This window comes from Zalophus californianus, chromosome 3 (assembly GCF_009762305.2).
Source record: "Zalophus californianus isolate mZalCal1 chromosome 3, mZalCal1.pri.v2, whole genome shotgun sequence".
NCBI lineage: Eukaryota > Metazoa > Chordata > Mammalia > Carnivora > Otariidae > Zalophus > Zalophus californianus.
In genome coordinates this window covers 139926516-139950088 of record NC_045597.1, presented here as the reverse complement: position 1 = coordinate 139950088, position 23573 = coordinate 139926516, and the positions used below count along the sequence as shown (strand labels likewise).

The following is a 23573-nucleotide window of genomic DNA, read 5'->3' as shown; positions in this document are numbered from 1 at the left end:
GGGATTCTGTATTTCAAAAAAATCTCTCTAAGGGTTCTTCTAGCCAGTCGTGTTTGGGAATTCCTGAACTCTACTTAAGCATTAACAGTAACAATGAGCTCATTACTATTTTGTTCCTGCTTAGCTGATGTGATTACAAGTTGTTATCTTATTTCAAACCAAAATTTGCATCTTCAAGACACCCACCCATTTTTTTTTTGTTGGTTCTTTCAACAAAAGAAATTTACTGTTTACAGTAATTTAAAAGTCTTAGCTCAAGTTGGAGAATTTGAATTTGTGATGGACCCCATCATCATAGTTTTACGATCTTAACCAGCAGCAAGGTAATTTGGGAGCAGAGAATGAATGATGAAGGGACTCAGATCTGGGGGTTGGAAGATCAATGAAGAATTTTAAGATGCTGCGGAGGGTGAAGTTGAAATGACCGTCAGTTGCTGGGGAGACAGTTGAGGCCTTCAGAGCAGGTGTGAACTGGAATGCAGGGAGCTCCAAAGGACTAAGAGGTCCAAGGGTGGGCTCTGCTGAGGGGGAAGATTCAGGCTGGGCTGGGCCGGTGATTAGCTAGTCTTCCACTGATTTCCTAGGCCCAGGTGAAGTAGGTTCTCAATAGGTGTTTTTTGACTGACTGACGATGGCAAACGGCAGGTTGAGTAGGTAGGTGGGGATGGAAGCAGAAAGTGAGGAGATTTTGTCAGCAAGTAAGAACTGACTAGAAATCTTAGAGGTGAACAGTTCTAAGTGGTGGGAAAACCCAAGCTGGGGCTAAAGTGTGATGGAGTTGAAAGTGAGAGCAGTTGCGAAATTTTGTGGGGAGAGTAACTGTGTCTCAAGTATCTGAGCAAAGTGTTTGGAGGTGACACAGACAAGAAATAGAAATGAAAAGAGGATGTAGGGAGCATGAAGTGTGAGGTCCTGGCTCTGTTTTAGGGGGCAGTCTGGGCAAGTCCCACATCCATTCTGGACCTCAGTATTTGAATTAATAACGTTTTTCTACTTCCTTTTCAGAGTTGTTGGAACCTTATATGAGATGCAGTGATATGTATGTAAAAGTCACTTTGAAAGGCTAGATAATCTCTAAGGGCTGTCCTAGTTTTGAGATCATGCAACACAACTATTCTAGTTATTACAACATATCAATGTTAAGGGATGTCATAAAATATCTATGTATGATAAAGCCACGATTTCACTTGAAAGAAAAATATCTAAAACCAGTACTCTAGCACAAGTAGCCAAACAACCATTAAGCTAAGTGACTTCTATTTCTGAAATTAATAGGTCAAGTTTGGGGAAAATAATTCTAATATTTTTTTCTCTTTCATAGAGCACATGTTGGCACCTTTTGAAAGATCCAGAAATCTACATGTTGGACATGAATCTTGGGCTCTATTGCTGTAAATGCACCTTCCACAAATGGTTTTCTGTAATATCCATTTCTCAGGTAAAAATGTGTTGCAACTAAATGCTCCTTTGATGCTGATACTGTGTTTTTAAATTTATTACAATTATTTATAATTCCGTAACTCTAACTTATAAGTTCTAGTGAACAGGCAATTTTCTCTAATGTTTCTTTACATCGCTCTTTTTAAAAAGTAAGCTCCAAGCCCAACATGGGGCTTGAACTCACGACCCCAAGATCAAGAGTCACATGCTTTACTAACTGAACCACATATCTCTTGAACATGGCTGCTCTTTTTACTTTGGAATATTCAAAACTCAGCACCCAATCTAGGATGAAGATGCAGTTGCAAAAATGAGTCTACCCGTTTCTTACAGTGGGTAGACTTTCTACATTATTGCTTCTGCTCTAAAGTATAGTCTCAAAGTCTCACATATATCCAGAGTTGGATTCAGATATGATTTCTATGAATTGGTCTCTTGTCCCTCATTTCTAATACAGAATTTGTAGGTAGCTAGTCCTTTAGGAGGTTCAGAGCTTAAAATATGTTCTTTTGGTAAAGGAAGGAGATATTCCCAGATTCATAGTGTTCTTCCTTGAAGTGTACTTGAGAGAAACTGAAAGTCCATTTCCAGGAGACTAGTCTTTGGCAGAGGCATTATTTATGGCCTAAGAGCATCGTAAATACTGTAGGTTCTTTATTTAAACCTTTGCTGAATGTGTTGGTTCTAAGAAGCTGGAGGCCAGAGGTGGAGAGAGGAAAAATATTCTTCTGAGAAAGATGAGGTCAGTGTTCTAACGTTTGGAAGGATTTTTGTCAATTTACAACTAATGCAGGTCTAATGATAATTACCATGCACATGTATTACTCTTAGCAAAATAAGATACAAAGCAATCGGTTGTGAGTTATTCCAAGCTCTCTTGCTAAGGCGATAACAAATACAGAAAACTCAGGGGAATCTTGTACCTAACAGATGAACCTATTTGAGAGGTAGATTTCCCAGAACAGATCTGTGGGGAAAGGTATCAAGTTGTTCTCTTTGCTTTGAATTACAGAGATTGAAAGTGGAACGACATGAATGGTAGCTTGCAGGAAAGGAGACTAAACAATGGAGAAGTGGGTTTAGAAAATTAGAATGGGAATCTTTTGTATTGCTTTGGCATTTTTCCTGGGTCCACATTGCTGTAATATGACTGCACCATTTCCTTGCTTTGTTTTGCTCAAAGTTTTGCCTACTGTATATTATGGGTTACATAGTGTCTTCCAAAAAAGATCTGTTGAAGTCCTAACCCTTGGTACCTCAGAATGGGACTTTATTTGGAAGTAGGGTCTTTATAGAGGTGATTGAGTTAAAATGAGATCATTAGAATGGGCCCTAATCCAATATGACAAAAGTCCCTATGTAAAAGAAATTTAGCCAATGAGATAGATATGCATGGAGGGAAGATGATGTAAACCCACACTGGGAGAAAATGGCCATGTAGAGATGCAGGCAGAAATTGGAGTTATGAAGCCATAAGCCAAGGAATGCCTGGAGCCACCAGAAACTAAGAGAGCCATGGAACAGATTCTTCCTCATAGCTCTTAGAAGGAACCAATCCTGCTGACATTTTGATTTTGGACTTCTAGCCTCCAGAACTATAAGGTGATAAACCACCCAGTTTATGGTACCTCATGATGGCAGCCCTAGGTAATTAAGACACGGTACTTACACCGAACTTAGGAACTTTCAATGTTTCCTCCAGTCCTTTGCTGTCTATTGAGAAGTAGAATTTCAGACCCTCGAAAAAGTCCTTAACTCTCTTGTCCACCCAGTTTCCTCTGCACAGCTGTAGATGAATGGCCCGTAGAGTCCTTGTTGGGAGGATTCTCACTTGTTCAGAAAGGTTGAACTGTGTAAGTGACATGAATTGTGAATGCAGATTACTTCATGTCAGGACCAGTAAAACCTTGGACCTTAAGCATCTCCCAGATAAAGGAATATTGACAGATCTTAACTATGGAGAGGGTGTTGTGATAATAACCAATTCAAAGTAGAATATTGCTTTTTTCCAAGGAAGATTCAAACAGGGAGTCGATAACACGAACCTTCACATCAGCTAGTCCAAGATGAAATACTAGCATAGGCATCGACTAAACAAGATTGTCTTGTCCCTTGTGTTCTTGTGTTGGGAAATAACTTTGTTCAGTATCTTTAAGATTTATTCACCTTGTATTTGCACTGATCACATTCATTGAACTGCAGACTGGGGCCAAGAACTATATTTTGAAGCTGAGCTGGTAATAGGCGGACTGTCTCAGTCCTTGGAGTAAATCCAGCCATCTTAAATATTGAAGTGTTACTTTATGATGCTCTGGAGACATTTTCATCATGCCGTATTCTTTGTGATCTGCGGAGCCCGACCACTGCATTGGAATGCTTATCTAAGACAGGGAAATTCTCTTAGTAAAAATTACTTAACACGCTGGTGTAAATGACTGACAGAAAAATATCCATGTGGACATTTAAGAAATAGAAATAAAATACAGCTGGTGAAAAGAAAAAAAAGATTTTGACTTAACATATGCGTATATATGTCCATACCCATATTCGTACAGATTTTCTTTGAGTCCAGTTTATATACCCATAGAGAAAGGATTGGAGCCTTAAAAACTCATTTGTGTATCATGAGTGCTTTATGTCATCATGGCCCTTTCCCGAGTCAGAGATTGTTAACCACCGCTGCTACTACTAGTAGTGCTGCTATTACTACTATCACTAGCACTTAGTGGGTGTTTACTGAGTACCAGGCAATGTGATAATTGCTCAGTCTGCACGGTCCCTTTTAATCCTGTTGACAACCCTATGAAGTATATCTCTTTGTCTCCATTTTACAGACTAGGAAGCTAAGGCTTTGTGATATTAAGTAGCTTGGACAAGATCACCCAGTAAGTGAGGGAGCAGGGATTAAGAGATCCAGATCTTTCTGCCCCCAAAGCTTGCATTCTTATCCATTTTGCACTCCAGTCTCAAGTGTACTGTTGGGAGCACAAAATATCCTATTAGGACCGGTAAAGGCCTGAATCTGGGAGTTCACTTTCAATTGGCAGAGATCAGTGCAGAACTGACAGACATACAAGGAAGGAGCAAACTGCCTCAAGGACTGAGCAATGCAAATGCAGCGCCGATGGAGAAAGAAGCCATTCCTGGCACTGACCAGCAGCACCTTTAAATGAAAGTAATGAAGACTCAGTCCCTTGTGTAAACCTCATGTAGCCATAGCCCGTGGCTGAGAACCGTGCGTAACGAGGGCCCTGATTCAGGAGGTGAGCATCCAACACAACACTGCAGGGGCCAGGAATGTGCAGAGTGTACAGGACAGGTAGAAGAGGGCCCGCAAACTCGGGTGACTCGAGAAGAGGAAATGGGGGTGGGATGGGAAGAGAAACAACTCTCGGCCAAGAAAAGGAATGATAAGAAACCCGTATGTAACGGTTTTTAAAACATGGCCATGAATCCTTCGATGCTCTTCTCATGGAGATGCAGGGGTCTACGTCTCCTCTGATGAATCTGGGCAGGCTTGTGGCTGCTTCAGCCAAAAGAATATTATGAAAGTGATGCTATGTCCTTCTGAGACTGGGCCACAAAAGACATGCTCTCCTTCCTCTGCCCAACACTTCTTCCTTTTAGGCTGTGGGAAATCTACTTGTAACAACAGAAAGCCATTGTCAAGTTGCACAGATGAGGAGAGTGCTCCATGCCATTTTCTTCATCATTTCTGGCACTCAGTTCTTCCTCTATAATGTTTCTTTACTGTGTTTGGAGTGCTTAAAGAAAACAACACCAACCCCCCAAAAAACAAACAAAAAAACCCCGCAAAACACCCAGAATGCAGCTAGAACACTGCCTGCAATGGCAGCCAGGTGAAAAAGAGCCTTCTTATAATCTCTCTTTGTCTTTCACAAGTATTGAAGGGTTCTGTCTGCCCACATGTTCTGCAACTTGTGCAGCCCTCCCAGGGATTAGGGATAGATTCCTGTGGTTTGACTCAGTTGCTTACCTCTCTGCAGACGCGGGACAGTGAGTGAGAACCGTCACTGGTCTCGCAAGATTTAGAGAGTATCTAAAGACTCTTCATCTCCAAGTAGCTCTACCTCAAATTCCATTAGAAATCTATTTCTTGGAGGTATATGGTTTTTAGATTCCCTATTAAGATATCTGCAAAATTTCTCTAAACTGAAAGGAGGCAGTATAATGTAGTGGAAATGGGAACAAACTTTAAGCCATGCAGACCTGAGTTTAAATACCAGTCTTCCACTTTGTTGCCTTGGTTACGTTGTGTAAGCTCTCTGAGCTTCAGGTGTTACATTCATAAAAGGTCTTAGACAGTTGTTGTAAGGCATACAAATAATGTATGCGAAACAGTAGACAGTCCATGAATGGTGGTTGTTATTCATGAGCCATTACACCAGCTATCGAAACTACCATAGGGTAGGTGCTTGGGGAAGGAAGAGTCAACCGGAATAGTAAAGAGGAAGCAAAAAGGGAAGGTAGGCAGGTCTTCAAAATATTGCCTGAGTCATGGTTTGTTTAGAGTAGGGTATCCATGAATTTGGATGGGAAAATACACAAGTGTGTACTTTCACTAAGCTCTAACTAAAATGTAACATTTCCTTTTATTATGTACATAGCCAACAAACCCCAGTAATATTGGCAGTATCTGTGAATTTGCCACCAAATTATAGATATTTTTATAACATACTAGAGTGGTTGCAGATATTTCAAAATATCATTTATACTAATTACTACTTCAAAATTATGATAGTATTATTCCTGAATAATATGCTGACCTTGCTATTTAATATGTTAATAAAAAACACATATATTACTATGCCACAAAATTGCTTTTAAAGATATTTTGATAACAGTATTTTAAGATAATTATCTCCTTTTGCAATCTTACTCATTTGTTTTATGTGTTCTGAGTAGGGGTCCATATAATCCCACTTCCCAAAGAATTGAAATCGGGATCCTAAAGAGATATTTGCACTCCTATGTTCATTGCAGCACTATTCACAGTAGCCGAGATATGGAAATAACCAAAATGCTATCAATGGATGAATGGATAAAGAAAATGAGGTATATAAACACAATGGAATGTTATTCAGCCTTACAAAAGAAGCAAATCTTGCCATTTGGATTGAATGGATGGATGGATGGATCAGGAGGGCATTATGCTAAGTGAAATAAGCCAGACACAGAAAGACAAATACTCTATAATCTCACTTACCTGAGGACTCTGAAATAGGTTCTTGGAAGCAGAAAGCAGAATGTTGGTTAACAGGGCTTGGCGGTGGAGGAGATGGAAATGGGGAAGCGGTGTTCAAAGGGCACCACGTTTGGCTATGCAGGATGACAAAGTCATCTTGGTACAGCACAGTGTCTAGAGTTACAGCGTGCATCCAAGTTCACTAAGAGGGTAGACCTTATGTTACATGTTCTTTTGAAGTGAATTGTACACTCAAAAATTTGTTAAAAGGGTATATCTCATGTTAAGTGTTACCACAATAAACAAAAAAGTGTACAGCTACTCTGGGAAAAAAAAAGGATTGTATAGGCTTTAGATGACCAAAGGGGGGCATGGCATGAAAAATTTTATGAATTTTGTCTATGATTTTGGTTCTATCAAGAACCAGCTGGCTAGTATGGCTAATCAGAGTCATCAAGTTTATGTCCTTTTCTGAGGTTTGTTGGTAACAACTGAGATTCTTATCACTCTGGCCTTCTATCAACCAAGCAAAGGGAATGGGGGATATCTCTACTTCTACCTCTACATCTATCTCTATCTGTATCTCTACCTGTAAGTATTTTTTTCTCCTCATTTTCACATCCAGGAGTGGTCATTGTGGACAAAAGAAGGGAACTGGATCAATGGGAGGAATTACAAAGAGAAAGTTAAAAAGAAAGCTTACACTCGGGAAAACAGTGTGGAGTTTCCTCAAAAGACTAAAAAATAGTAGCACCATACGATCCAGTAATTCCACTTCTGGGTATTTCCTCAAAGAAACTGAAGACACCAATTTGAAAAGATACATGCACCCCCATGTTTATTGCAGCATTATTCCCAATAGCCAAGATATAAAAGCAACCTAAGTGTCCACTGATAGATAAATGGACAAAGAAGATGTGGTGTATTTCCCTGATGAAATATTAGTCAGCCATAAGAAAGAATGAAATCTTGCCATGTAGGACAACATGGATGCACCTAGAGGGTACTATGCTAAGTGAAATAAGTCAGACAAAGACAAACACTGCATCATCTCACTTATATGTGGACTCTAAAAAACAAAACAAATGCATAAACAAATAACAACAAAAACAGACTTGTAAATACAGAGAACAAACTGGTGGTTGCCAGAGGGGAAGGAGGTGGGGGGATGGACATAATAGGTGAAGGGGATTAAGAGGTACAAACTTCCTGTTACAAAATAAATAAGTCATGAGGATGACAAGTACAGCATGGGGAATATTGTCAATAATATTATAAGAACTTTGCATGGTGGTTAGACTTATGGTGATCATTTTGAAATACGTATAAATGTTGAACCACTATGTTGTACACCTAAAACCAATATTAAATGTCAACTGAACTAACAACAACAACAACAAAAACCTAAAAGGAAAAGTTGCTACTTTGGCCTTGAAAATCATATCTATTTCTTACGAGTGGGAAGGGAATATTAAATTAGCCCAGTGGGGAAACTCGGAGCAGAATGAGTTTATTATTTTTTCTGAAACAGTTGAGATATTCAGTCTGTTCATCCTAGTCTCCTCATCTGTAAGACGGTCAAAATATTTGGGAAGTGTTTTGGGGACTTTATGCCTGGCTCCTATAGCTTCTCCCTCTACTTTTCTGGTTTTTTTCAGATGTGTTTTAATTTGTGGGAGCTGAAAGGGATACTGAACACTGGTAACCAAGGCCTTTCAAATGCCATGACTGAGAAGGCAGTGGGGCAAGGTCAGGAGAGTGAGGTATAGAGCCGGGTGCAGAGAGAGGGAGAAAGAGAAGATACCAAGAAATTTTATGAGCACTCTGACCTGGAAAGAATCAGTTCGACTAGCAGTTTCAGTCTTTTTTTTGCTCATGTACTCCATGAAAGAATTCTGAAAGATTCTTTTTGAGATGACATCTAAAATTTTTTATTATAAATTTAAGTAGTTGCAAAGTATGTATTAGATGAAGTACAGAATATCACATCCGTGATTCAAATATATTTTCATCAAAACTTTGGAGCTGCAGATTTAGCTCATTAAATTTATGGAGAGTGTCCATCATATAAATTAATTGGCAAAGCTAGTCCTTATTGTCAAACCATTCTGCCAAATTGGACTTGCTTCATGTCAGAAAAAAAAAGTCTCACTTCATTTTTTAATTCAGAGAAGTGTGTTAGCATGCAACCCTTTGAAATCTTCTTGCTCCTGAATTCTGACTCTTAAGAAGTGAAGGAAGACGATCTCACATTCATTACATCCTAAATAAACTAGACAGAATATAAAGTTAAAAAAAAAAGTGAAGGAAGAAAAGAAGGAAGTGAGGGGGAGGAAAAAGGAACGAAAGAGGCTAACCATGAGTTTTTCACCTGCCTTCCATATTCCTTTCTGAAGCTCGCTTGCTCTTCTCTCAAAGGACTGTCCTTCCGGAAGAATCCATGAAAGTTTTGACACCCCAGGACAATGCACCTGAGTAGGACCGCGGTGGGTGAAGGGTATGCTTTTCTTGCAAAGTCGGAAAAGGACTACTGGAGATAGAAAGAGTCCTTGTGGCATGATCTTAGACAAATTAATTTCATGAAAGAGGAGAAGCTGAAGATTTAGCGGTTGATTCCCCAGAGCTATCCCTTTCCTTGGGAAAGCGCTTCGGAAGTCTTCATGCGCCAGGGCACGTTGTAGCTCTCCCCCAACTTAAAGACCTCCGAGCTAGTTCAGCAACATCATATTTATTGCAATTTGCCCCGGTTCACCTTGATACTACCGGTGGAGACCAGAACAATCTACGGATCCTAAACTCTCTCCGCCACTACATCTGCCGCGGCCCCAGCGTGGCTAGCAGGATCACGGTGGGGGGCTTGCAGCTTAGGGGATTGTTATTATTTTTCTTTGTAAACTCCACATGGCTAACCAGCCTTTTTGGTTTCACAAAACACGAACGTCCTGACTTTCTTTCTTTCTGAAAAAGCGTTGCCTTTGTTCTCTCAGGCCCGCTGAGAAGGAGGGGAACATGACTTCTCATTTCCATGCAGTCCCTGTCATTGAGCAGCAGTGTGGAGCAAACACCCCTTTTGGAACACAGGAGTCGTTTATGTTTGGCACGCTCAGAGGGAGAAAAGCTGAACAGATAGATCTCTTCCTTCAAGCCGTGCCTCCACACTCCACTGCAGTGGGAAGGGGGTGTCCCATCAGTGCCGTTGTTGGGCCAATTGCATTTTCCCCCACAGGCACAAATTTGCATGGAAATTGCTGCTTTGTGTTGGCAGGATTCTTCTAAACATTCCACCCGAAGAATTATGCCCAACATGGGAGTTTGCCCTTTGGGCTGTATCTCTGTTGGACCAGGAAAAGTGAAATTCCTCCATGAGAAAGGGCTCGCCTCAGTCTTCAGCAGCAGGAATTAGCAGCCTCACACTCCAGCAGATTTCATCGGTCTCCTGCGTTGTCTGTGTCAATGGCCCGACGCTGGGGTGGTGTAGGAGTTCTGGGAGTGGAAGGGGAGTGAGGGCTAGAATCTTGCCTTAATGACTGCAGGAAGGATTAAAATATTTCCCCAGATTCTCTCCTATGGGCGGACAAAGGTCCAGACGGTGCTCCAGGGATGGCGGAGGAGCAAAGAGGGAGCGAGGTAGGAAAGCAATTTGATCAAAATAGTCCGATGACTGTGGGGCCTCTCATCTCAGGTTCCTCGCCCTCTCTTGGGCGGGCCTCCCACTGACTTCATGGCCCCACGTCTTCCCCAGCTCCCCCCTTTGCTTTTCCAGGAAAATGCTTGACACCTGGTAGCTCCCCCTCAGGATGGACTGAAGTTTGCTGAAGCTTTTTCCGGGGTGCAGTCTCCCACACTTCTGTGGTGGCGTGAAAAACTTGGCCTGAGGTTTCAGCCATTGTGAACAGGTGGGGAAGTTTTTAGTTTTTATTGTCTTTTTGACTAAAGCTCAGTATATAGGTAATTGCCTACTCTCTCTAGATGCAAGATTGGCTCTGTTTTTGACATCTCAGTTCTGTGAAACGACCGGATATTGGGACGAATCCAGGAAAGGTGGGATGAACATGCCTCGGTTTGGCAGAAAGTCTGGTTGCTGAGGTGCCAGATAAATATCTGCACAATTCCCTCAGAGAGCTCCCAGTCATGGCCACGGGTCCTCAAACAGGTCAGAACCCCCAGGAGACCCGAGGGGGACAGTCGCACCACGGTCAGCTAACTCCAAAGACAAGAGGTCTGAAATGTTAGCATGTTAACTTTTGTGGAGAGGAGCTGGGGGGCCTTCGGGAAGTGATTGAACAGGAGAAGCTGAGCCGACGCTTCACTTCAAGAATTTAAAGAGAAAAGACAGCCTATGTGTGAGGCAACATCAAATAGGAATAAAAAATAAATTCAAGTGTGAGCCTTTGAAATATTAGTACCTCTAAAGTGCCCTCACGAAAGGCAGGAAAGGTGTTCCAGTGAGCATTAAAGGGATAGAGTTGTAGACATTTAGGAAAAGTCTTCAGAAGAGAGGTCCTCCTGCAATTGAGTTGGTCAAGGACTGCTGCCGATGTCTGCGGATCTCGGAAGGTGAAGAGGCTGCATCACAGGGCGGTGTTGGGAAGCAAGGAAAACGTGTCACGACATCGGGGAGGGGCCATATGGACAGCAGTCATGAACTCTGCTGGACCTGCTTAAGATCAGAAGCTGGAAGTGGTGCTTTAGGGAAAGGAGTTTGCCAGTGTAAACACAGATACTGAATTAATAATTTTTATGATAAGTATTGTATTAAGGAAGCTATGAGAAGAATAATTATTCTGAACTTTAAATAGTTCCAGAAGTGTTCTGAAAAGCAAATATGTAAATTATGTAGTACTCCAAGAACATAATGCATCTAAGAAATGGGTCTAAGAATACACAGATAAGAGTGAGGTGAAAGCCCAGACCCACATGCCGTGTGTTTCCTAAGACATTTTATTCTCACATTCATGATGCTATGGATTCCATGCTTTGGAATTGCTACCTATCTGTTTATTGAGGTATAGTTGACACAAATGTTACATTAGTTTCAGGACATTGTTATTGTTTTAAGTGAACATCTTCCCATTTCTCTGCCTAATAAGGTGCATTGGTGCTCCCTTATAGCAGAGGCTCAGAATGGGTCAGGAGGCCTTGCAGGTGCTGAGATTAGCCTCTCTAGCACACCCGAATTCAAATCCTGTCTTTGCAATTTACTAATCTAATTTCTAAAATGAAGATAATAATCCATAATCCATTGGGCCGCTGTGGAGATTAAAGATAAATAAATAAACCACACAGTTTAATGTATGGGACCTAGTTAGTCTCAATAAATGCTGGTTTTCATTATAGTGATGACAATTTGCGCTGCTATTCTAGAAACTGCTTTGGGAAGGTCCCAGATTCTCTGGGTCAAACTAATTATGAGCCTTGCAAGCTGTGTAGCATCAGATGAATGAGATTATGGGCAACATACACAGATGTGATTGCTGTCACCATTTTATTCTCTTTCAACATCATCTCACCTTTGCAAAGCATTCGTAAAACTTGTTTCCTGAAGAACCCTAGTGGGTAAAAGTAAGGAAGGGAAAGGCTGAGATGGATAGTTAGCACCAGGTCTGTGATATCAAACAAGAGAGAAGAAGAGAGAGGCTCTTTGCAGCTCTCAGAGTGTGCCTGGCGGAGAAGGAAGGCAGGGGGGAGCTGGGGTGCTGGGGCTCCTGCTGGGACCCTGCTGGTTGTGCTGGGGGAGCCGTTGGCTTGAATGCTTTGCTGTGGTCTGACCTGCTACAGCTTAGAAGCTAATGAGCCTCATTAAACAAGCAAGCAAACAACCACTGCACCTGGGGGAGCAGTAAGGGAATCAGCTGGGGGCTGGAGCTTTAAAAGAAAGAGACCAAAGGGCACCTGGGTGGCTCAGTTGGTTAAGAGACTGCCTTCGGCTCAGGTCATGATCCTGGAGTCCTGGGATCGAGTCCCGCATCGGTCTCCCTGCTCGGCAGGGAGTCTGCTTCTCCCTCTGACCCTCTTCCCTCTCGTGCTCTCTATCTCATTCTCTCTCTCTTAAATAAATAAATAAAGCCTTTAAAAAAAAAAAAAAAGAAAGAGACCAGGGAAGTGGCAGTACATCATATGCAGCTCCAGTCCAGAGGGAGGGACGGAGGTGTGGAGGTGTGGTCTGTGCTGATGAGGGAGCCTTCCCCGGGCTCCTTTGAACAGAAATTTCTTCTAATGGTAGTGGATTTTCTTCTATTCAAACTCCTTTGTGATTCATGTGGCCAATTTGCTTGCAGGTGGGGGAGTTGGAGAGGGGCCGCTTATGGCCTGTCTAAATTTCCTCAGGTTTCTGAATGGCGCTTAGAACATGAATGCCGACCTGACCCACTAAATAAGGGGCCTTGAGAATCAAGTACAAGTATCAGAATGGGCATGCTTTTGAGATTTGTGGGCCCAGAGAGCTGTATTGGCGGGTCATGCCCATCTCTCTTTCCCCACCTCTACGTCTTCTGCCCCACTGTTGGTGCAGTTCAGACCAGCTCCAGTACCTGGGTCAAGCTGGGGGAAAAAAAGAATAGAAAATGAATCATTAGGATACTCCCTCCCACGTCTCCATCTCTGTGTGGGTTTGGAAACAGGTCTACCTGTGCGGACTCACAGTTAGGGCCGCGAAGTGTGACTTCTGGGCTTGTGTATGTTTCACTCCCAGGGTGCTCGCTGTGCTGTATGTTCTTAGTTTGCCGCAGCCGATTCACTCTCCATGCTCCTGCCTCCGGCCCTGCGCTCGGAGCGGCTGTCTTGTGTCTCCCGCCTCAGTCGTCCTCCTGTGCCCTCTGTTGCATCTGACGAGGGAAGAGAAGACAAGAGAATGTGTCCGCGCCTGGCCCCCCTCCCTGCCTGGCCTGTGTTGGCCGTGGCCGTGCTCCTCCTTAAGGGGGTGCAGCTTCTGTTTGGTGGGCCTCTCTTGCAGCCACGCCAACAACTCTCTAGGTCAAAACCCCTGAGAGACAGTTCCCAGCGGCTCCTCCCCTTAACCCACCAGGCCTCTGGTGGTAACTCCTCCCCTCACCCGCACTTGGGAACACAACGGGTCCGCTCTACAGTTTCTTTAACCCCACCCCCTCCGTTGAAACCTGTCCCTTCATGAAATTCTCCCTTTCCTTTTTTTGTGTGCATCTCTTTCCTTCCAGAACCACACCTGATCCATCACCCAGGCTCTCCCTTAGCCATAGGGTTATCTGTCTCTGCCATCTCTAGCCAGTTCAGGGACCAGCATCTTGGGCTACCTAGTTGCTCTTCCCTAAACCCAAGTTGGCCTGCCTGACCCCTGTGCAGTCTCCACCCCCCGCACCATAGGGTGCTGGCTGCTTGTGCTGGACTGTACAGAGAGATCTCCTACAGCTGCCACGGCGGCCCTCGGACCCCTAACACTTGATTGCCTTCTGCTTCCCTAGAGGTTCCCTGCCCCGCAGATCCAATCGGGTCCTCTCATACCCACCTCAGTGCCCCCTTCAGAAGGGCTGAGACCACTGCACCCCATCCTCTGTTGCATGGTCCTCCCAGCCTAGTCTAGCTCCCATCCCCGGCCCTGGCCTCCCTTGTCTAAGTGAGCCCATGTCATCAATGGAATGAACCACCCCTTCCCTGTGTCGGCTGGAGCTGTGGTGGAAAGCTGTCTTCCAGAGGCCTCCAACTGAATAACTCAGGCAGAGCAAGAGCTCTGATGTGGGAAAAGCGACCTCTGAAACTGCCCTCGAGTTTGGAATGAAAATTTAAGAGGCAGAGCTGAAGACTTAAACTATCTTCCTCAATAATCTGAAGCATTTGCAGGGAACACAAGCATATCATGTTTTATATCACCTTGATTTGGTGTAATCCTATTTGTTTCTGAAATATTTTCCTAAAATGTGTAGAACCAAATAAAAATGTATAATAAATATGAATGTATAAATGCAGATATATAGCAATCTACTAGAGTACACTGTTAATGTGCATTTTCTCCTTATCCAAGTGTGATTGTATACTCTTAGTAAGGAAAGCTACCCGGGCAAACTATACTGTAGCTTGTCCACTAAGGAGAATTACTAGCTCACCACACTGCAGTGGGGTGTATTCAGCAATGCTTGTGTTTTCTTTCTGCCACTTAATCTAAAGGATACTTATAATCCCTCACTGATGATGTAAAGCCGCTCATGGATAGTTCTGGACTTGCTGCAAAGAAACACAAGGAAAATAACAACCTGGGTGTTTGCAATTGGAGAAAATTTCAAGAAAGTGACTGGGGAAGAGCAGTCCAGTAGGGGTGGCTGAGAGGCCTCCTTCATCTTGAGGAACCTCAGAAACTTTCCTGTAGCCAGGGAGGGTCATCCCAAAATGGTAGGCAGGGTAGCTGGAAGAAACAAGGTAGGAGGGACTTGAAGGGAGTTGAAGAGAACCAAGGGGGAGGGTCTGTCTGTGGATGGTGACTTCTGTATGTAACTCATCATTTTACAAAGAGACTGTGCTCTAAGCCATGCTGCCTATTTCCAGCACAGTACGCAACCTCTGTGCTAAAAGGACTCCAGGAGCCATTTCCTTTCTGCTCCTTGTAACAGTTACCCCAGTATGTTCTGATAAATGAAACAAAGGGAAGAAATAGAATTTCTATCTAGAGCTAGCTACTGCTATGCAAAAGAGGCCAAAATAAGCAGCTGTCATGCATTTATCAAATTCAGGACTCTCTCAAGTATTAAATCAATCTCATCAAAGCAGTTTTATTGCTGATGGACGAATGGATTGAAGTAGATGGATAGCTTTAAAAGGGCTTGCCATTTGGAGGAGGGAACGTTCTGTGAGGCTCAGTGGCTTGGTGCCATTCTTTCAGAGCCCAGGAGTATTTACTGAGTAGGTTCCAATTCTGTTGCTCCTGGGCTTACTTTGTTGAATTGTGCTCTTTTAAGAGTATTCTATTTTCCAAGAACTTCAGAGCGAATTCGGAACATTTCCATGATTCCAGTGGGTTGTAAAGAGCCACGGTCATTCACTCAAAATCATTTAACATCTATGCCAGTGCTTATTAGCCGAGTTTAGTTCTTTGGTGACTGTCGCAGAAGGAATAGTATCTGGGTCTAACTGCATTATAATAAATTATCTTATTGTTTCTCTAATTAGCAAGTTGATTCTTTAAACATGGGTGACACATTGGAGCCTCTCATCTTAATTATTTGTTGCTGAAATTTAAGTGGAGGTGAGATAGCAAAACAGGCTCTGTTTTATGTAGAAAGACTAAGAACATGGATGTCGTGTTTATTTCCCGGAAGCGATGATGAGTTTACATTGATCTATTAATTTTCTTTTACCTGTCCTCATGCTGCATAGTAAGTGGCTAGGGTTTGTGAATTCATTCAGGGCCCAGAAGCTCAATGAAGTCCTACAGCTTCAAAGAGCCGTGCTCTGTTCCCTTGATTGCTTGTGTCTCTAGGAGTATTTGTGTTTCCTCGGGACTGGCAGACGGAGTAGAGGGGAGCAACAAGAAGCCAACTTGTTTATGGCACAGAAGTTTATGGCACAACTTCTCTTTAGACCACTGCAACTTTATTATCTTTAAAATGACATTCGATGTACTTTTCCAAGGAATTTTAATGTGGGACAGTTTGTGGGAATGAGCAGTACTACCCAGTATGAGAAGAGGTCTCATTTCACCTTTGCCCATTACGGGAGTGTTTCTTTTATTAGCTCAAAGAAACTAAAAGATTTGACTTGCATACACATGCTAACCACAGAAGCATGAGTTATTCTGAGTTGAGAATACTAGAAGATACTTGCCAGCTCCCTGAATATAGCCAGAAGTGAGTGAGTTTAAGTGGAAAAAGATAAGGGAAAGGGTTTTCTCATTGGAGAAATTGGTGGACATTGACATGAACTACTTTGGAAGACTATGGAGCTGTGTTTTTTTTTTTTTTTTAAAGATTTTACTTATTTATTTGACAGAGAGAGACACAGCGAGAGGGGGAACACAAGCAGGGGGAGTGCGAGAGGGAGACGCAGGCTTCCCGCCGAGCAGGGAGCCCGATGCTGGGCTCGATCCCAGGACCCTGGGATCATGACCTGAGCTGAAGGCAGACGCTTAACCAACTGAGCCACCCGGGATTTTGGTTCTAAAGACCTTTAAAAATAAGGATAGATCCCTATTGTTCTGTAGTGTGTTTGATTTATAGATATAAAGGAATGGACTAGAGCAGGACTTTTCAACCTGTGCTCAGTGGGAGTTTTCTCAGGGTTGGGTGGGAGAGAGTCAGATGGAGGCTGGGGGGCACTGGCGATATAGAAGCACATGCCCCTTCTGTGGGGTGTGTGCTACTAAACCCAGAAAAGAGATACGATCATCTTCGTCTAGTTACTTAGTTCCAAATTTTAAATTCAGGCAAGAGACGATCAGGAAGCAAATATTAATGGCCAGAAAGCATTGAAAATTCACTTTGAAATGAGAGCATTTCTTCTTTAAATATCATGGCGAAGAGAACTCTCATTCAGTTTTAGTGCATGTTCATTAGAGCTCTCATATAAAGAGGTCACTGTGTGTGGCTCATAGCAGGCACTCAGTAAATGTTGAATGAATGGGTGCAGAGGAGAGCAGAAGTAGCAAAACACATTTGGCTTACTTATTACTTGAATGTTATTGGCAGAAGAAACATTGAAAATATTTGTTGTGTGGAGAAGAGGTCAGCATATTTTTCCTGGAAAGGACCAGGTAGTAAATATTCAATTTTGTGGGTCACATTATCAGTGTTACAACTAATCAACTCTGCCACTGTAGCATGAAAACAGCCATAGGTAATATGTAATTGAATAGACATGACTGTGTTCCAATAAAACTTGATTTGCAGAAATAGGCATCATGCCAGATTTGGGGGGCGCGCATAATGCGTTGACCACTAGCGTGGAGCACAGGTATGATCAAAACTTTCAGCTTCACAGAATATTGAGGGTAACGAATAAGAATATTAGGTGTGAATATCATCACTAATAGTGGCTTATTGTTGGTTTAACATTTTGTGTAAAGATGGTTCTAGACTTTTATTTCAGAATAGCTGAATAGAAATCAAGTGCATATATATGCCAACAAATGCTCATTTCATTTTGCTATCATTTCAGCAAACTATTCCTTTCTCTTCTTTAAACTCCTATAAGGTGCTTTTACATAATAAAATATTAGGAAAAATATATACTTATCTTTCAGAATGAGAAGTCTTATTTATGAAAAGCTTTGTGTGCCATAGATATAGAATTTTTAATCTGTGGAATTAATTTTCCTTTTCTTCTTAACACAGATAAAGCCTCCTTTCTTTACGAAGGACCCAGCAATAAAGGAATCAGATGAAGTCAGTCTATTAGTGGTAGGCAATCCAACGTGACCAAATGCAGGATGTTGAACACATTTCTGGCAGAAACAAAAATGGCTGACTCATAAATCATCATGGATTTTGTAAATGTCTCATACTACAAAGCTACTCTATGAAAACCTTGACATATTTATTCTCATCCCCTGTCCGTCTCTACCTCTGTCTGTTTGACTTTTAGACAGATAGAGACAGGAAGGGGATGAGAATAAATATGATTCAGAATTTTGATCAATTACTGGCACTTTTAAAATATTCTATTTTATTATTATGGCATCCCAATACTTACGTTGATTACGGTAACTGTATTAGTTCAAATCATTCCAAATTTGAGCTACTTTATAAGAAGATTAAGACATTACTTGTTTTGGAATTAGAACAGTAAAAGGAAACAATCTTTATGCAGGGTGGATTTATGATATAATACTAATTATGTCATTAACCTTACCTACAGAACCATTAGCATGGTCAAAAAAAAATCCGGGACAGTATAGTATTTCAGTGCACAACATTTGTTAGGAAAGCAATTTATAGCTAAGTTGGAACAAATTTCATTATGCAAATTCCTTTTTTAAAAAAGGCCTGATAAGTAGCAAGTAGCTAATTAATACAAACTTTCATGGTTGTGTCTTGAAAATATCTGGAAATGTAGCATATTTGGTCCTGGGATTTTGTGTGGCCCTAAGTAAATCTTTTAGTCTTTAGCTCAGTTTTTCCACTTGTAATTCAGGGTATCATTTTTAGAATCACAAATTTAAGATAATGAGAAATGGTCAGATGAATTTATTGGACAATATGCTTTTATATTTATTTTATGTTATTTTATTTTTACTAATGATATTTCTGGACCTCGGATGAAGTGACTTGTTTGTGGTCTCATAGCCCATTGGAACTTTAGGGGTGAAGAGGGTCCTTCTCGATGTCAGTTTGGCCTGACTTTCACAAGAACCGGGATTTCTTGGTGAAGGTGGGTGGTCCAGGCTCAGGCGGTGAGAGCCTCCCTCTGGCTCCACCATCCCCACAGTTCTGTCTAGATTCGGCCTTCTCTGGCCGAGCTGGAGTGACAGAAGGCAGGTTCTGTCTTGCTGTTCCTGTGGGGCTGGTGCCCTATGTTCCTTGCTGGTCTTTCTCAACACCTCAGTCACCTCAGAGAAACAGAAGCCATTTCTAGCTGCTGTTCTGTAAAACAAGATGATGGTAAATAGGACATTCTGCGAAACTGACAGTTCTTTTCTACCATGTGCCCAGCCCCGTGCTGTTACTCTAGGTTCTCACCATTGATACGGGCACTACACATTTCTAAAGGGTTAGACAACAGCACAGCAAAGTATATTCTGCTCTAAGATACTGCACTCTCTTGGAGTAAAATCACCACATTTTGGGTGAAGAGACCCAGACCCAGTTGTGGTTCTTCTGTTCCCAGATCTGCTATTATTTGTAGGCTTGGGCTCATCACCTGGCCTCCGAGCCTCCCCTGTAAGGAGGAGGGGATACTCCAATCTACCTTAGGGCTACAGTGATAACAAAAGAGAAATCCCAGCTCCACTATCTCTTAGTGGCTCCTGACCAAAGGGAAGTTACTCAGTGTCCTCATCTGTAAAATGAAGATAATAAAATGATATCTACCCCACAGGGTTGTTACGAAGATTGACGGACCACATGTGAAACACTTAGAGCAACACCTCACACACAGTAAGCATTCAATACATGTTAGCTATTATAATTATAACTTATAAAACTTATAAATATAATATAATGTAATATAATATAATATAATATAATATAAAACTGCTTTGAATAAAAGAATTAAATTAAGGTAAAGAATTATGTATTAGTACCTAAATAAGAATTGGATTTAAATGCATTTCTCATGGTGTAGGAATCCATCGATACTTGGTAGAAAGGACTTGTTCCAAATATTACGTCCTCTCCATTTTCCTTTTTGTTTCTTTTTATTGTCACTGTTTTTTTTTTCTTCTCCTTATTTTCTATTTCTCCTCTATTCTCTGGAAAATGAAAAGTGATCCTGAAAGAGGAGGATGAAATTCTTTCCACTCCTCAGAAAAAAGAGGCTATAAAACTGCAATATAATAATGCTAACCATAAAAATAATATGTAGTCAAATCTGTAGGCAGCAAAAACAAACTTAGCCCAGCTCTGTTTTTGGTGGGGCCAATGAAAGCCTACAAATTTTTCAGTGATTTGTAGGATGCAGAGCCCAATTCAGGTTGCAAGGCAGTTCAGAAACGTTGTTGGTTTTTCAAATGTTTCTCTCCCATGTATTTGTAAGTTTGAAATGACATAGGTAAATAGATTAAAAGTGTGTTTAACTGTGAATGACATATTGGCTGGGATGAATACTGTGCACATAGACTGTTGGGACCCTCATGTAAAGAGTGGGTGTTGTTGAGATACACAATGGTAAGGAGGTGGGTTATGTGTTATTAAAGCTACTGGGTGGTGACCAGGAGGCATTTGGATAGTTATCCCACCAGTTGCTCATGTGTGGCTTCTGTCTGATTTACACAGCTGGCTCTTTGGACAGACACTGCCAGCAGTCTGTAAATAATGAATGGTTCTATAGAGAGAAGAGGGCTCTGAGACGACCAGATAGTAGTTGATAATCATGGCCACCTCTACCCCAATCTGTCTAGCTATCTGTTTCTCTCTGTCTCATCTTTCTATCTCTGTCTATCCATTATCTATCCATCTGTCTATCATCAGGTATCTATCCATCCATCCATCCATCTATCCATCCATCTTTCCATCTATGATCTCAGAGTAAATTGAATTCAAGGAGACTGTTGCAGGAATTGTCAAGAATCCACACTAGGTGAGGGGATACTAAGTGCCTTAATCCACGTTAAGGACAAACTGTGAAATGGGTTTGGAGAGTTAGTCTTGATGGACTGTAATATCCATAACTTAGTGGAGAAATCACTCATTTGCAAACTGAGAAAGTCCTCATTAAAGCGATGTGACTTAACTGATAAGAACAATTTCAGAAGGGTGCCTGGGTGGCTCAGTTGGATAGGTGACTGCCTTCGGCTCAGGTCATGATCCTGGAGTCCCGGGATCGAGTCCCACATCGGGCTCCCTGCAGGGAGTCTGCTTCTCCCTCTGACCCTCCTCCCTCTCATGCTCTCTGTCTCTCATTCTCTCTCTCTCAAATAAATAAATAAAATCTTAAAAAAAAGAACAATTTCAGAAATTATACTGAGTTGGAGCAATAGTATACATATTTAAATTCCCCCAAGAACGTGTTTATGCAGAGAAGAGCAGCAATGGCCTATTGTGCCCATAATCTGTGCATTAAAGAGCCTCACAGCGCCCATTTACACAGCAGACCGTGGCCTGACTTCAGTGGAAATGAGCTGTGGACTGAACACTCATTGAGAGCTACCAGGCACTTTCCCTTACTTGGTAGTAATAGCTCCAGTGGAACCCTTACACATACTTAGGATCCTGGTGTAACAAGCAGGATGAAATGAATGCATTTCTGCCTTTACTTCTACAAAGTTGTTGTTGTTGTTTTTTTTCCTTTAAAGGCTCATTTCTACTGGCATTAACTAAATGCAAGAATTCCCAGAAATCTAACTTGAAAATGAGAGTTGAAATCTATACTAACAATGTTATTCAGAATTGAGTCATGTTATAATATACTATACTATATATCATATATCGTCAAATATTGCTTTGGTCTGCAGACATAATTAATATAAGCTAGCCATTAATAGTATGATATATGGTCCAGGGACCTTAAATATAACAAAATGCAACTAATATTTATCTCTAATGTGCTATAATCTTTATTCACATCACAAAGCATTAACAAAGGGTATATTCTTTAATGCTACAATCCCAAGGGTTTATTTGAACTTTTTTCTAGTTTAATTAGCTTATTCATTTTAATTAGAGTACAGTGCAACATTTACATGGTGTTTAATCTGAAAGCTAATCCTGTTTTCTTAAAAGATTAAGTACAGTAATAAATATAAAATAATGGTGGCTGTATCTCCTAGGACCGGTACTTTGGCTACATGAACAACTTCTGCTGGAAATAGCAGAAACATAGATTTTCTCTAGTATCCTTTTGTTAAGACACAAATGCCACAAGAATGGTTTTCTGACCAATTAAAAGCTTCCACAAAAGCCACGTTCCTGCCCTACCCCCGACACTCATGAATGGTCGTATCTTTTGGGTTTGAGGAGGAAGCCCAAAACTTGCTGCAGTCATCCTACAGCCTGTATCCATGTGTTTATGCTCCACCTCACACCCCCTGCTGGAATTCTCCCCTCTCAAGCCCAGTTCATCCCAATGAGGAAGTCTGACGTTTTGCTAGAGACGAGCCTGTTTGGCACTGGTGTTCTACCGTAGCCCAGCTCTTGCCTTTGCCTTTGGCAAATCCATCGCCTATGTGGACAACCTGCACATTGAGCACATTGTCCTTCAGTTCCTTGACCTCCATATTGATAACGACTTTCTCTTCCACGCTGACGTAGTCACCCACTTCTATGGTCAGGCTCTAGACTTGTCATTGCCCAAGATGGCACTGCTTTGAAGTCACTTATTCGAACATACTACTCTTCAACCCCTACTTCCTCTCCTTCCTGCCTCCATGACAGCAGCACTTCACTAAGACTTCTAGTCCGTTAACCTCTCCATCTCTCCTATCTTTACTTTCTTTCCAATTTGCTTAAATTGCATGGCCATTTCAACCTCTTTCTTGCAAATACCCTCGGTTCCCTTGCCCAACTCATTCCATGATAAAACTCCTATATTGGACGAACCCAATTGTGCATTCACCTTCCCGGTGTCCATTCCCAAATGGAATCTTTTCCATCATTATTCAAACATGCTTCTTCTTCTTCTTCTTTTTTCCAGAGAGAGAGAGAGAGAGAAAGTGTGAGTGCATGGGGGGAGGCAGAGGGAGAGAGAGAATCCTAAGCAGGGTCCTTGCCCATGTGAGGCCCAGTGCAGGACTCGGTCCCACAACCCCAAGATCATGACCTGAGCCAAAATCAAGAATCAGACACTCAACTGACTGAGCCACCCAGGACCCCCTCAAATGTGCTTTTGTATCCCCTACTGAAAAGAGTTCTCCCTTAGCTTCACCTTCTCATCAATTGTCTCTTTCATACTCAAGATTCTAAGACTTGTGCATACATAATTACTTCACTTCCTCATTTATTTGTTCTTTGTCCGTTCCAATTTGGTTTTCACCTTTACCTCTCCACCAATATTCATCTTACTAAGATTGTCAATCACTTTCATGTTATCAAATTTAATGGACACTTTTCAGTGCAGAGCCCACCCTACCTCACAGCATCATTTGTCAGAACTGTCGATTACTGCCATTTTGAAATATTTTTTCTCCTGGTTTCAAGAATACCACATTTCACTGGTTTTCTTCTACTTCTCTCTCCTTTCTTATCAACTCTGTCTTGGGGGCTTCTCCTCTTCTGTCCAGACTCTACAAGGAATAACTCAGAGCTTGTTTCTCTTATTTTCTCAAATTCTTGAGAAGATTCATTCAAAGGATTCTAAAGATTCGGGGCACCTGGGT

At 41.8% G+C, this 23573-nt stretch overlaps 1 long non-coding RNA gene across 1 annotated transcript in view; it reads left to right on the top strand.

Moving 5' to 3' along the window:
* The window catches only part of LOC118356807, a 222947-nt gene that overhangs the window by 118493 nt on the left and 80881 nt on the right, over nucleotides 1–23573 (top strand). Inside the window, exon 3 of the long non-coding RNA XR_004819955.1 lies at nucleotides 1322–1438. This is a non-coding gene — a long non-coding RNA (uncharacterized LOC118356807). The remainder of the gene's footprint in view (nucleotides 1–1321; nucleotides 1439–23573) is intronic.